This window comes from Bidens hawaiensis, unplaced genomic scaffold, assembly GCF_021521415.1.
Source record: "Bidens hawaiensis isolate Kalapana, Puna unplaced genomic scaffold, B.hawaiensis_p1.1 tig00030540_1, whole genome shotgun sequence".
NCBI classification, from domain to species: Eukaryota; Viridiplantae; Streptophyta; class Magnoliopsida; order Asterales; family Asteraceae; genus Bidens; species Bidens hawaiensis.
In genome coordinates, this window is record NW_027495100.1 from 52,771 (window position 1) to 66,674 (window position 13,904).

Here is a 13,904-nt window from a genome sequence, read left to right on the forward strand (position 1 = left end):
ATAACAGGACCAAAACATGCAAGCATGCTCCACAAACTTAAATAACCGACATAATTTTCAGCGGGAGAATAAAATAAAAACGCACAACAATCGCTCCAACTACTTTTCATTATAAGGTAAACGGCTATCCCGAACATTTACAAGAAAATATCAGGACCACACATATATAAGTATATGTCCTTCAGATATGAGTAATTGACATAATTTTAAGCAAAAGTATGCAAAAATCGTTTTGGATTTTCTCTTTACATACATAAACACAATCTTTTTGTCTTTTCGATTTTTCTATACATACGAAAAACACAATCTTTTTGTCTTTTATATTTTCAAAAGTCACAATATTTTTGTATTTTTTATTTTTTAAATGTTATTGGTTTTTCTCTATACAAAAAAAATCACAATATTTTTTTATTTTTCATTTTTCACGCCCCAAACCCAAAACATAAAAATAAATGAAAGAAAATAAACTAAAAAAGAAATAAAGATAATTAACCTTGTTTAAGGACCTCAGCAAGTGTTTTAAGACCGTTTAGACCAAGCAAAAAATTAAAACGAGTTTTGTAAAATGCCTTGTTAAACAGGTCAGCGCGTTGAAAATCCGCGTGCACCTTTTCAATATCAATTAATTTCTTTTCAAAACAGTCTCGAATGAAATAATATCGAATCTCAATATGTTTTCGAATGCTGCACAGGATTTTTGGTGATACTTATAGCAGAGTTATCAATTAAAATTGGAGTAGTAAGAAAGTAAGAAACTTCAAACCATTGTCGCGCAGATGTTGTTGGATCCATAAAACTTGTGAACAGCAACTCGAGGCTGCCACGTATTCTGCCTCAGAGGTTGAAGTGTAGGCCGTTGTCTGCTTCTTACACTGCCAGGAAACAAGCCGGCTTCCTAAAAATTGACAACCCGCCGTAGTCGATTTGAAATTGATCTGGCATCCTCCATAATCAGAATCGAAAAACGCAGTGATTTCAAAGCTATCATCCTTGGGATACCATAATCCGATGTCAGGATTACCCCTCAGATAGTGAAGTATAAGTTTAACCACGGCCATGTGAGTCACTCGGGGACTTGATTGATACCTAGAACACAAACAAACATCAAACATTATGTCAGGACGGGAAGTAGTTAAATACATTAAAGAACCAATCATTGCTCGGTAAAGGGTAGGATCTACGGTATCCTCCAATTCATCTGGTGATAAATTGTGACCCACGGGAAGAGGCGTTGAAGGGATTTTTCCGGCAGTTATCTTGAATCGGCTCAAGACATCGTTCACGTATTTTGTCTAATGAATGAAGATTCGCTTATCAGACTGATGAACCTGCAACCCTAAGAAGAAATTCATCTCCCCCATCGAGCTCATTTCAAACTTCGTCTGCATCGACTTATCAATGTCCTTACAAAGCTTGTCATTTGTTGAACCAAATATAATGTCATCGACATATACTTGTACAAGGAGCAGATCATCACCAATGTTCTTATATGATAGAGTGCAATCTCAGTTCCTCGCTTGATGCCATTATCGGTAAGATGGTCAGCAAGTGTGCCGTACCAAGCTCTCTGGGCTTGGTGTAAACCATACAGGGCCTTGTTCAAATTGTTAACATGTTCCGGATAATTTGGATCTTCAATACCAGGAGGCTGCAGCCTCTTCGTGTAATTCCCCATTAAGAAACGTGCTTTTGAAATCCATTTGATAAACCTGTATGTTTTTGAAAGCAGCATAGGCCAAGAATATTCGTATAGCTTCCAATCGTGCGACTGGAGCATGCACTTCCGTGTAACCTATGCCTTCTTGCTAATGAAGCATGCACTTCGGTGTAACCAATCGTGCTTTGTTTCTTACGATCACCCCTCGATCGTCCTTGTTTTACTTAAATACCCATTTTGTAGGAATTGGTTTCTTAACTCTAACCGATTTATCAATAAGATTGAAAATTCCCAGTCGATTAAACTGTTGGAATTATTCTTGCATCGCTTCTACCCAAGATGGATCAGCAAGAGCCATACGAACATTTATCGGTTCTACTTGAGATAGAAAGCAAGTGTATTTCGTGAGATACATGATTCCCGAGGAATGCATATCGTCATACGCACACAATATGTAATCAGTAGAATTAGCAACTTGATGACGTGTTTGCACACCTACATCAAGATCGCCAATGATTTTGTCCTTTAGATGATACGAATGAATCCGAAGAATTGGATTATCAGGTACAACAACATTGTCAGATAAATTAGTTAGATTATCCTCAACATCATGAGACGATTCAATCAATCTCATGTGTGTCAGGAAATGGATCCAAGGAAGAATCAACAAAATGACCATCATCAGATGATATAGAAATAACATCAGACGTATCAGGAAGATTACCTTGTGAAGCATCAACATTGTGACACCTGGTAAATTCCCAATCCCTTAAACCAAGTAACCAACCTAAATATTAGGTAATTATGTTATGCGCGAGCGCGCCATGTTAATCAGCGCGTACATTTGTTATGTGCGCCCTGCGCGAGCGCGCCATGTTAAGAATCAGCGCGTGCATTTGTTATGTGCGCCCTGCGCGAGCACGCCATGTTAAGAACCAGCGTGGGCATATGTTATATGCGCCATACGCGAATGTTTTGGCTTTATGTTTTCATGTACCTTAACGTTATGTTGTCTAATGAGTTGACCATCCCGCATGATGCTAAGGCGGGTGCATCCTAAATCGTTTGTGCGCGTGCGGAAGGGAACTAACCTCCCCGCATGGCGGGAACATTGAGAGCTAGTTTGTCTGAAGCTCCAAGATGGAATTGACTTCAACATAACTGATCACTATGTTGAAATACCAAGACCACCTGGAGAATCTACAAATGAAACTCAATGTCCCTGACTGCGAGAAGGTCACGCACCTACCCGCAGCAAAGAAATGTCCTTCACGCAGAAAGCTATGCGCACAAAGTAATACGCGCAGAACACTTAGTCTATTCTCCAGACGTAAGGAGATTACTCCCGCCCAAAAGGAAACAGTAGCGTGTTTCAGAGATTTTCCACTTTTTACTGTACACTGACAAAAGTACCTGAAAAAGCACACTGTAACACGAAAAGTCAACTGTCAGCCACCCTATTCTCACCAACCCCAGACCTGCATGTCCTGACCAAATCAAAATCAAAATCTTTTATCCACTACTCCACTCTTAAATAAATAATAATAATTTCCCTACTTTATCATCATTACACCTAGATATGAAGAGATTACAATCCCCTAAAGCAAGGGATTGTGTTCCCTTGAGTTTGCCTATAAATATGTAACCTAAATTATCACCCAAAACACACTTCAAAGAACTGCAAACTTGCACTAATCCTCTCCCAAGCATCCGTTGTTTCCATTTCCGATCCTGATACTAGGTAAGCCGAGAATATAACCTTGAGATCTATTTTCCAACCCTTATGTTCTCCCATTTCTTGATCTTAATATATATACTTCTTGTTATTTAATCGTATTCTAGACCTTCGATTCCGAGGCCAACACCAAGAAAACCCGAATATCGATTAATCCCTTAACAAGAACCACAGGTGAGTCTCACAGCCCCTATTCTCGCTGTTTTCACTGTTTTTAAACTGTTTTCGGGGCGAGGGACACGTACTTAAATAATGTTTTATCATGGTATACTTACAAGCTATGCAAGCGATTATGTGTTTAAATTATATTTCATGATGAGCAATGCGAACGGTTATCTAAGGTTTTCGATGTATGTGCGCTAGAACTCGAGTAAGTGATCACTTTACCATTGGAACTCTAAGGGTAGGGACTGCTGGTTTGATCCACCCACTCGTAGGGGTCGCACCTCTTTGCATGGACGAGTGCCTAGTATGGTCATGGGGCAGTACTATGGGTTTGAGCCCGCTCATAGGGGTCGCGCCTCTTTGCATGGACGAGCGCCTTGTTTTCCGGCACAACGTCCGCGCGTAACCCGCGGGACGGTATTATTGATTAGCTCGTAGGGGCAACGCCTCTTTGCATGGACGAGCACGGTTTTTCAGAAATGTCCGCGCGTAACCCGCGGGACGGCATTACCTTATTTAGCTCGTAGTGGCAGCGCCACTTTGCATGGACGAGCACGTTTTCTAGAAACGTTCGCGCGTAACCCGCGGGACAGTATTACTTATTTCGCTCGTAGTGGCAGCGCCACTTACACAGACGAGCACAGTTCCCAGAAATGTTAGCGCGTAACCCGCGGAACGATTTTATCAGAATATGTTGATAGAACTATGTTTTACCAAGCATGTGTTTTAATGATGCTATCAGAATTATGTTTCAGAATGATTTTTATCAAGATTATGATGCAATACGATTTATCAAGTTACTAAAACTTGTGAACTCACTCAGTTTATACTGATTCAAATGTTTTACGTGTCTTTCAGGAGATAACTAAGTAGCGCATGGAGTCACACTTAGAGCACCTCACGCTGAACATCTAAAACTAGCTTTTTGGAAGATTTTAGTTCTATCCCTTCGATGCGCGTGGTTGTTCCCGCCGCGCAAGGGGATATGGCGTGGAAATCTTCAACAGTTTTTATACTTGGATGTTTTTATGTAATTTTTTTAAACAATGTAATGTATTTGTATTAAACATTTCATGCGCAATGAAAATCTTACTTTGAATGTTTGCAATGGCCCGTGCTTAATTATCAATCCCCACTCGCGCGCGCCCGGCTGTTTCCGCCGCTCAGGGCCGGGTGTGACAGATTGGTATCAGAGCACTGGTTATAGCGAACTAGGAAAAGAAGTTTTAACCTAGACTATAACCGTTGGGGAATCGCATGAAATATTTTTCAAAGAAAATATTTTCAAAAGAAACTATACACACACTTAGGAACACGGGTCACACAGTGTCTAGTAAATAAAGAAAAACTTTATGTGCTCAGAATACATGCGCTAAGTTTGATATATTTTCACTCTTTTAAAGCGAGAATGCCTCCAACTAAAGCCAAGGGAATTACCATGACACCCGAGGAACTCGCGGAAATAATCGCGCAAGCAATCGCAACACATGAGGCCAGCAAGGCCGAATCAAGTCAGGGTCGTCAGAATGAGACCCCAGAACCCGAATCAGGAGCCTTGGACAAAGGATGCTCCTACAAGACATTCATGGCCTGTAAGCCTTGGCCATTCAAGGGTATCGAAGGGGCCATTGGGCTCTACAACTGGGTTGACAAGATGGAGACAGTTCTCTCCATTAGCGGATGTAGTGAGAACCAGAAGGTCCTTTACGCGACCTGCATGTTCCAAGAAGCAGCTTCGTCTTGGTGGAAGCTTCAAGTGAAAACCTTGGGGCGAGAAGTTGCTCTTCACAAGACCTGGGAGGAACTGAAAGAAATGATGATGAAAAAGTTCTGCTCTCGCGCAGAAATCCAGAGTCTGCAGCAGGAATTCTGGAACCACACAATGGTAGGAACGGATATCGACGCCTACAACAACCGGTTCAACGAGCTTTGCCAGTTGGTGCCAGACATGGCAAACACGGAGGAAAAGAAGATCGAGAGGTATATCTTTGGGTTACCTCCTGTTGTTAGGGTTCCGCTCAACGCCGCAGCACCTCCAACCTTTGATGAGGCGGTAGCGCGGGCCATCACCCTTACAAGGGATACGGTCCGTGCGGGTATGTTAACTACGCGCGGAATCGAGCAGCGAACCTCTGATCCCAAGAGGAAGTGGAACTCTCACCACCGAGGGTCCGATTCCAAGCAACCACCGTTCAAGAAGCAGGAGAGCGTAAGGACTTACGCGATCCAAGCCGCGGAGCCATCAAGGAAAGGATACAGCGGGCCTCGCCCATGGTGCAACAAATGCAAGTATCACCACGAGGGTGAATGCGCAAGAATCGAATGTGCCAAATGTGGCAGACCAGGGCACAAGACGATGAATTGCCGTGTCAGAGAAGCTGGAGCGAGCGACAACTGCTACGCATGCGGGAAGCCAGGACATTTTAGTCGGGATTGCCCGCAAAAGGGAAACCAAGCTCGCGGGAGAGCTTTTGTGATCGGCGCGGGTGAAGCTAAAGAAGAGCCGAATGTGGTAACCGGTACGTTTTTGCTTAACGGACATTTTGCATCTGTCTTATTTGATACTGGCGCTGACCTAAGTTTTATATCCGCTGAGTTTAAAGACTCCCTAGTCTTAGCGACCAGTAGGCTAGACACACCTTATACTATAGAACTAGCCAATGGTAGGCAGTTATGCGCGAACGAAAGAACTGAACAATGTGTAATAGTCATGGGAGGTCACGGGTTCAACATTAACTTGTTGCCAATAGACTTGGGAAGTTTTGACATTGTGATAGGTATGGATTGGTTAGTCGAGAACCACGCGGAAGTTATTTGCCATGAGAAGCAGGTTCGGGTCCCACTGTTGAACGGAGAAACCTTGATGATTCAAGGGGAAAGAAGGGGAGTTGCGACGAAACTAATTTCGTGCCTAAAGGCGCGTAAGTGCCTAAGGAAAGGGTGCTACGCCTTCCTGGCGCATGTCGTAGAGAAGAAAGGAGATGAGCGAAGAATTGAAGACTTACCAGTAGTGCGCGAATTTCCAGAAGTTTTTCCTGAAGATTTGCCCGGATTGCCGCAACCGCGACAAGTAGAATTTCGTATTGATTTAGTCCCAGGAGCTGCGCCAGTAGCTCGAGCGCCTTATCGATTAGCTCCATCTGAGATGCAAGAGCTATCCAATCAGTTACAGGAACTATTGGATAAGGGTTTCATACGCCCAAGCTTTTCACCTTGGGGAGCTCCAGTACTGTTTGTTAAGAAGAAGGATGGTTCGTTCCGGATGTGTATTGACTACAGGGAGCTGAATAAGCTGACAGTCAAAAATCGGTACCCCTTACCGAGGATTGACGACTTATTTGACCAGTTGCAAGGATCCAGTTACTATTCGAAGATAGATCTACGGTCCGGATACCACCAACTTAGGGTCCATGAGGAAGATGTGCCGAAAACAGCCTTCCGAACTAGATACGGCCATTATGAGTTCTTAGTGATGCCTTTCGGGCTAACTAATGCGCCGGCTGTATTCATGGATCTGATGAACCGCGTGTGCAAACCATACTTGGACAAGTTTGTGATTGTATTTATAGATGATATTCTGATTTATTCTCGAACCAAGGCCGAGCATCAGCAACACCTGAGATTGATTTTGGAATTGTTGAGGAAAGAAAAGTTGTATGCGAAGTTTTCCAAGTGCGAGTTTTGGCTTAGAGAAGTTCACTTTCTCGGTCACGTTGTAAACGAGAAAGGAATACACGTTGATCCTTCCAATGTCAAGGCCATCGAAAACTGGGAAGCGCCAAAAACCCCAACTGAGGTGAGGCAATTCCTAGGACTAGCTGGCTACTATCGACGCTTCATTGAGAACTTCTCCAAGATAGCTCTACCTCTGACCGCGCTAACTCAGAAAGACAAGAAGTTTGTTTGGGGCGAAAATCAGGAAGCAGCGTTTCAAATGTTGAAACAAAAGTTATGTAGTGCGCCAATTTTGTCTCTGCCCGAGGGGACGGACGACATCGTCGTTTACTGCGACGCTTCACATCAGGGACTCGGATGTGTCCTTATGCAGCGAGACAAAGTCATAGCGTATGCCTCGCGCCAACTCAAGACCAATGAAAAGAACTACACAACGCATGATCTGGAACTTGGAGCGGTTGTCTTCGCGCTAAAGATTTGGCGCCATTACCTCTATGGTACAAAGTGTGTAATCTTTACGGATCACAAGAGCCTTCAACATATATTTGATCAAAAGGATTTAAACATGAGGCAACGAAGATGGGTGGAGTTGTTGAATGATTATGATTGTGAAATTAAGTACCACCCTGGAAAGGCGAATGTGGTAGCAGACGCGCTAAGTAGGAAGGAGCGAATAAAAACACTACGAGTCAAGGCTCTAAGGCTGACCATTCGCGCAGATCTCTTTACCAGCATCCGAGACGCTCAGCAAGAAGCTTTGAAACCAGAGTTTGCTAAAAACGAATCCCTTGGGGGTATGATTAAGAATTTGGAACTTAAGAACGGCAATCTATATTTCGCTAACCGCATATGGGTCCCTCTCAAGGGAGGATTGCGTGAGCGAGTATTAAACGAGGCTCACAAGACGCGGTATTCCGTACATCCTGGCGCAGACAAGATGTACCAAGATGTTAAAGCGCTGTATTGGTGGCCCAATCTTAAAGGCGCCATCGCGACGTATGTCAGTAAGTGCCTGACGTGTTCAAAAGTAAAGGCTGAATATCAGAAGCCGTCGGGGTTACTTCAGCAGCCAGAAATTCCCATGTGGAAGTGGGAACAAATCTCTATGGACTTCATCACCAAACTGCCAAGGACACCTGGGGGTTATGACACGATCTGGGTTATTGTAGATCGGCTAACTAAGTCAGCGCACTTCCTGCCGATCAAGGAAACCGATAAGATGGAAAAGTTAGCCCGATTGTATATTCGAGAAGTAGTTTCAAAACATGGGGTCCCAGTGTCCATCATTTCTGATAGAGATAGTCGGTTCACATCAAGGTTTTGGAGATCGTTACAAGGAGCTCTAGGCACTCGCCTTGATATGAGTACAGCTTATCATCCTCAAACGGATGGGCAAAGCGAGCGAACAATCCAGACATTGGAAGATATGCTACGCGCGTGCGCAATCGATTTCGGAGGTAGCTGGGATACTCATCTCCCATTGGTTGAATTTTCTTACAACAACAGTTATCACACAAGCATCAAGGCTGCGCCGTTCGAAGCTTTGTATGGGCGCAAGTGTAGATCACCACTGTTCTGGGCTGAAGTGGGTGACAAGCAAATGACTGGTCCAGAATTGATCCAAGAAACAACAGACAAGATTTTTCAGATACGGGATCGCCTTAAGACAGCGCGCGACAGACAGAAGAGCTACGCAGATGTGCGAAGGAAACCGTTGGAATTTCAAGTAGGGGATAAAGTACTTTTGAAAGTCTCTCCATGGAAAGGAGTCCCCCGTTTCGGCAAGCGAGGAAAGTTGAATCCGCGCTTCATCGGACCATTTGAGATCCTGGAAAGGATCGGTCCGGTTGCTTATAAACTTCGTTTACCCGCCGAACTCAGTGGAGTTCATGATACGTTTCATGTGTCCAACCTCAAAAAGTGTTTATCTGATGAAACGTTGATTTTACCGTTGGAAGAGATTCACATCGACAAACAGCTGCACTTCGTAGAAGAACCTATAGCAGTAACCGATTGGAAAGAACAAAAGTTGCGCAGAAGCAGAATCAAGTTAGTAAAGGTTCAATGGAATTCGAGGCGTGGGCCTGAATTCACTTGGGAAAGAGAAGACCAGATGCGCATGAAATACCCACACCTCTTTCAGAGCATGGCTTCTGCCAGCAACGTCTCCTAAATTTCGGGACGAAATTCGCTTAACAGGGGGAGAATGTGACACCCGGTAAATTCCCAATCCCTTAAACCAAGTAACCAACCTAAATATTAGGTAATTATGTTATGCGCGAGCGCGCCATGTTAATCAGCGCGTACATTTGTTATGTGCGCCCTGCGCGAGCGCGCCATGTTAAGAATCAGCGCGTGCATTTGTTATGTGCGCCCTGCGCGAGCACGCCATGTTAAGAACCAGCGTGGGCATATGTTATATGCGCCATACGCGAATGTTTTGGCTTTATGTTTTCATGTACCTTAACGTTATGTTGTCTAATGAGTTGACCATCCCGCATGATGCTAAGGCGGGTGCATCCTAAATCGTTTGTGCGCGTGCGGAAGGGAACTAACCTCCCCGCATGGCGGGAACATTGAGAGCTAGTTTGTCTGAAGCTCCAAGATGGAATTGACTTCAACATAACTGATCACTATGTTGAAATACCAAGACCACCTGGAGAATCTACAAATGAAACTCAATGTCCCTGACTGCGAGAAGGTCACGCACCTACCCGCAGCAAAGAAATGTCCTTCACGCAGAAAGCTATGCGCACAAAGTAATACGCGCAGAACACTTAGTCTATTCTCCAGACGTAAGGAGATTACTCCCGCCCAAAAGGAAACAGTAGCGTGTTTCAGAGATTTTCCACTTTTTACTGTACACTGACAAAAGTACCTGAAAAAGCACACTGTAACACGAAAAGTCAACTGTCAGCCACCCTATTCTCACCAACCCCAGACCTGCATGTCCTGACCAAATCAAAATCAAAATCTTTTATCCACTACTCCACTCTTAAATAAATAATAATAATTTCCATACTTTATCATCATTACACCTAGATATGAAGAGATTACAATCCCCTAAAGCAAGGGATTGTGTTCCCTTGAGTTTGCCTATAAATATGTAACCTAAATTATCACCCAAAACACACTTCAAAGAACTGCAAACTTGCACTAATCCTCTCCCAAGCATCCGTTGTTTCCATTTCCGATCCTGATACTAGGTAAGCCGAGAATATAACCTTGAGATCTACTTTCCAACCCTTATGTTCTCCCATTTCTTGATCTTAATATATATACTTCTTGTTATTTAATCGTATTCTAGACCTTCGATTCCGAGGCCAACACCAAGAAAACCCGAATATCGATTAATCCCTTAACAAGAACCACAGGTGAGTCTCACAGCCCCTATTCTCGCTGTTTTCACTGTTTTTAAACTGTTTTCGGGGCGAGGGACACGTACTTAAATAATGTTTTATCATGGTATACTTACAAGCTATGCAAGCGATTATGTGTTTAAATTATATTTCATGATGAGCAATGCGAACGGTTATCTAAGGTTTTCGATGTATGTGCGCTAGAACTCGAGTAAGTGATCACTTTACCATTGGAACTCTAAGGGTAGGGACTGCTGGTTTGATCCACCCACTCGTAGGGGTCGCACCTCTTTGCATGGACGAGTGCCTAGTATGGTCATGGGGCAGTACTATGGGTTTGAGCCCGCTCGTAGGGGTCGCGCCTCTTTGCATGGACGAGCGCCTTGTTTTCCGGCAAAACGTCCGCGCGTAACCCGCGGGACGGTATTATTGATTAGTTCGTAGGGGCAACGCCTCTTTGCATGGACGAGCACGGTTTTTCAGAAATGTCCGCGCGTAACCCGAGGGACGGCATTACCTTATTTAGCTCGTAGTGGCAGCGCCACTTTGCATGGACGAGCACGTTTTCTAGAAACGTTCGCGCGTAACCCGCGGGACAGTATTACTTATTTCACTCGTAGTGGCAGCGCCACTTACACAGACGAGCACAGTTCCCAGAAATGTTAGCGCGTAACCCGCGGAACGATTTTATCAGAATATGTTGATAGAACTATGTTTTACCAAGCATGTGTTTTAATGATGCTATCAGAATTATGTTTCAGAATGATTTTTATCAAGATTATGATGCAATACGATTTATCAAGTTACTAAAACTTGTGAACTCACTCAGTTTATACTGATTCAAATGTTTTACGTGTCTTTCAGGAGATAACTAAGTAGCGCATGGAGTCACACTTAGAGCACCTCACGCTGAACATCTAAAACTAGCTTTTTGGAAGATTTTAGTTCTATCCCTTCGATGCGCGTGGTTGTTCCCGCCGCGCAAGGGGATATGGCGTGGAAATCTTCAACAGTTTTTATACTTGGATGTTTTTATGTAATTTTTTTAAACAATGTAATGTATTTGTATTAAACATTTCATGCGCAATGAAAATCTTACTTTGAATGTTTGCAATGGCCCGTGCTTAATTATCAATCCCCACTCGCGCGCGCCCGGCTGTTTCCGCCGCTCAGGGCCGGGTGTGACAAACATAAATAGTACCAGAAGATCTTGGAGGTAAGAATTGGTCTTCAAAATAAGCACGCACCAAGTCTTTATCTGGATGCTCGGTTAATTGAGTGAACGAATTAAATAAACCTTCATAATAGAACATCCAATCAGGTCCTTTACAAGGTGTGGTATACCTTTGGCAATCAACATGGTACCACTCCTCTACACAACCAGAAGTAAAGTTAAATACTCACTTCTTAGGTGATGCATAACCTAAGAAATAACCTTCAATTGCCTTTTCTTCAATTTTTCCCGCATCTTTTTTCAAGATAGTACAAGGACACCATAATGGTTCCAAATACTTTAAGTTAGGCTTTTGTTCAGCAGTTCATAGCTCGTCTTTTGAAGCTTCTTCACAGTCAAAACACGGTTAAATGTGTTGAAAGCAGTATTCACACCCTCGTTCCAGAACTGAACAGGAAGCATAGAATCTGCAAGCATTGTTCGAGCCGCCTCAATAAGTGTTCTATTCTTTCTTTCTATCACACCATTCTGTTGAGGTACATAAGGACACTGTATTCTTGATGGATTCCTTTCTGAATACAAAAGAAATCCAATACATTGTTTTTAAACTTAGTACCATTATCATTTCGAATACGTCTCACTTTTCAGTTTATATAGTGACTCGATCTTCGTGAATAAATTTTGAACCAGAATGGGTGTTTGATCTTTTGAACTCATAAATAAAACCCAAGAATATCTTGAATAGTCATCAGTGACAACTAAACAGTACCAATCACCAGTGATATTCGCACGATTCACAGGACCGGACAAATCCATATGAAGTTGTTCCAGTGGAGTGTCAATGGTATTAATTAACTTAGATGGGTGCGACTTTTTCTTCTGTTTGCCTTTCTTACAAGCAACACAGTGGTCAGTTAACTTATAATGTTTCAAGGAAACACCATCAACTAGATCATTTGCCATTAAATATTTCATTTTTCTCACATGAATATGACCCATCCTTCTGTGCCACAGAATCGCGTCCTTTTTCAGTTGCCTTAGAAACAAAACACGTTTCGATAGAAGTAGATACCTTTTAAGTCATGTTTAACACATAAACGTCGTTCGATCGAGGAGATCACATAACTACCAAATCCTCATGAATGATGTATCCTGGTTTCAGTATTATGCACTCCTTATCATTAAATACGGTTGTGTATTTCTTATCACAAATTTGTGACACACTCAACAAATTATGATCAACTTTATCACAATAATTAACTTTCTCAAATGTGATACTCCCATTTGACACATCTTCTTCTTTTGTGATCAATCCACCAGAATTACCTGCAAATGCTACATACCCTCCTTGTATATTCTTGATATTTGTTAAGAGGTTAATATTGCCAATAATATGACGAGAGCATCCACTATCCATTATCCAGTTTCCACCGGAAACAGTCTTGGATGAACTCTACACATGAATGAAAAATGATCAGTTCAAAAATGCAGCCCAGGCCTCAGTCTTGGGCACCTCTTGAGTTTCACTTGAAGTTTTAATGTTTAGTGAATCCAAATGTGGTTTAGCCGCTTGTGAATAAGTCACATGTCATTTAGACTTTTGTCTTAAGTATTCAACTTGAACTACGTTTGTATTCACATTTTTGCAAATAGGTTCGGTTGGAATAAATTTGGGCTTTAAACTACCTGAAGTTTCATTAACATGAACCACCTTCCGAGAATTCACATCAGAAAATATGATATGGGTTTCATCATCTAAATACATCCTTAATCACATGAACGGGTTTAGATTGTTCCTTGATAAATGGATGAATATTATGTGATTTCTTCAGTCCATAATTCCGGACTACATGACCTTGTTCACCACATAGAAACAAGTTCTCATGTCAATATGATCACGTTATGGTTTAGCAAGAACTTGTGCAACCAAAGGTTGATGAAAAACACCAGCAATGGGACCTTTGTCCAAATCATCAAATGCCACAGATTTCCTTTTCATAAAAAATCAAGATTTGAACAGTTTGAAAAGCTCTGTAGTGTGTCAGTTCCATTTGATTTAACAAATTGCACATTCTTAGCAGATTTTAACAATTGTTTAGCTTTTATCAAAGGATCTGTTACATTGTTTTGGAATTCACT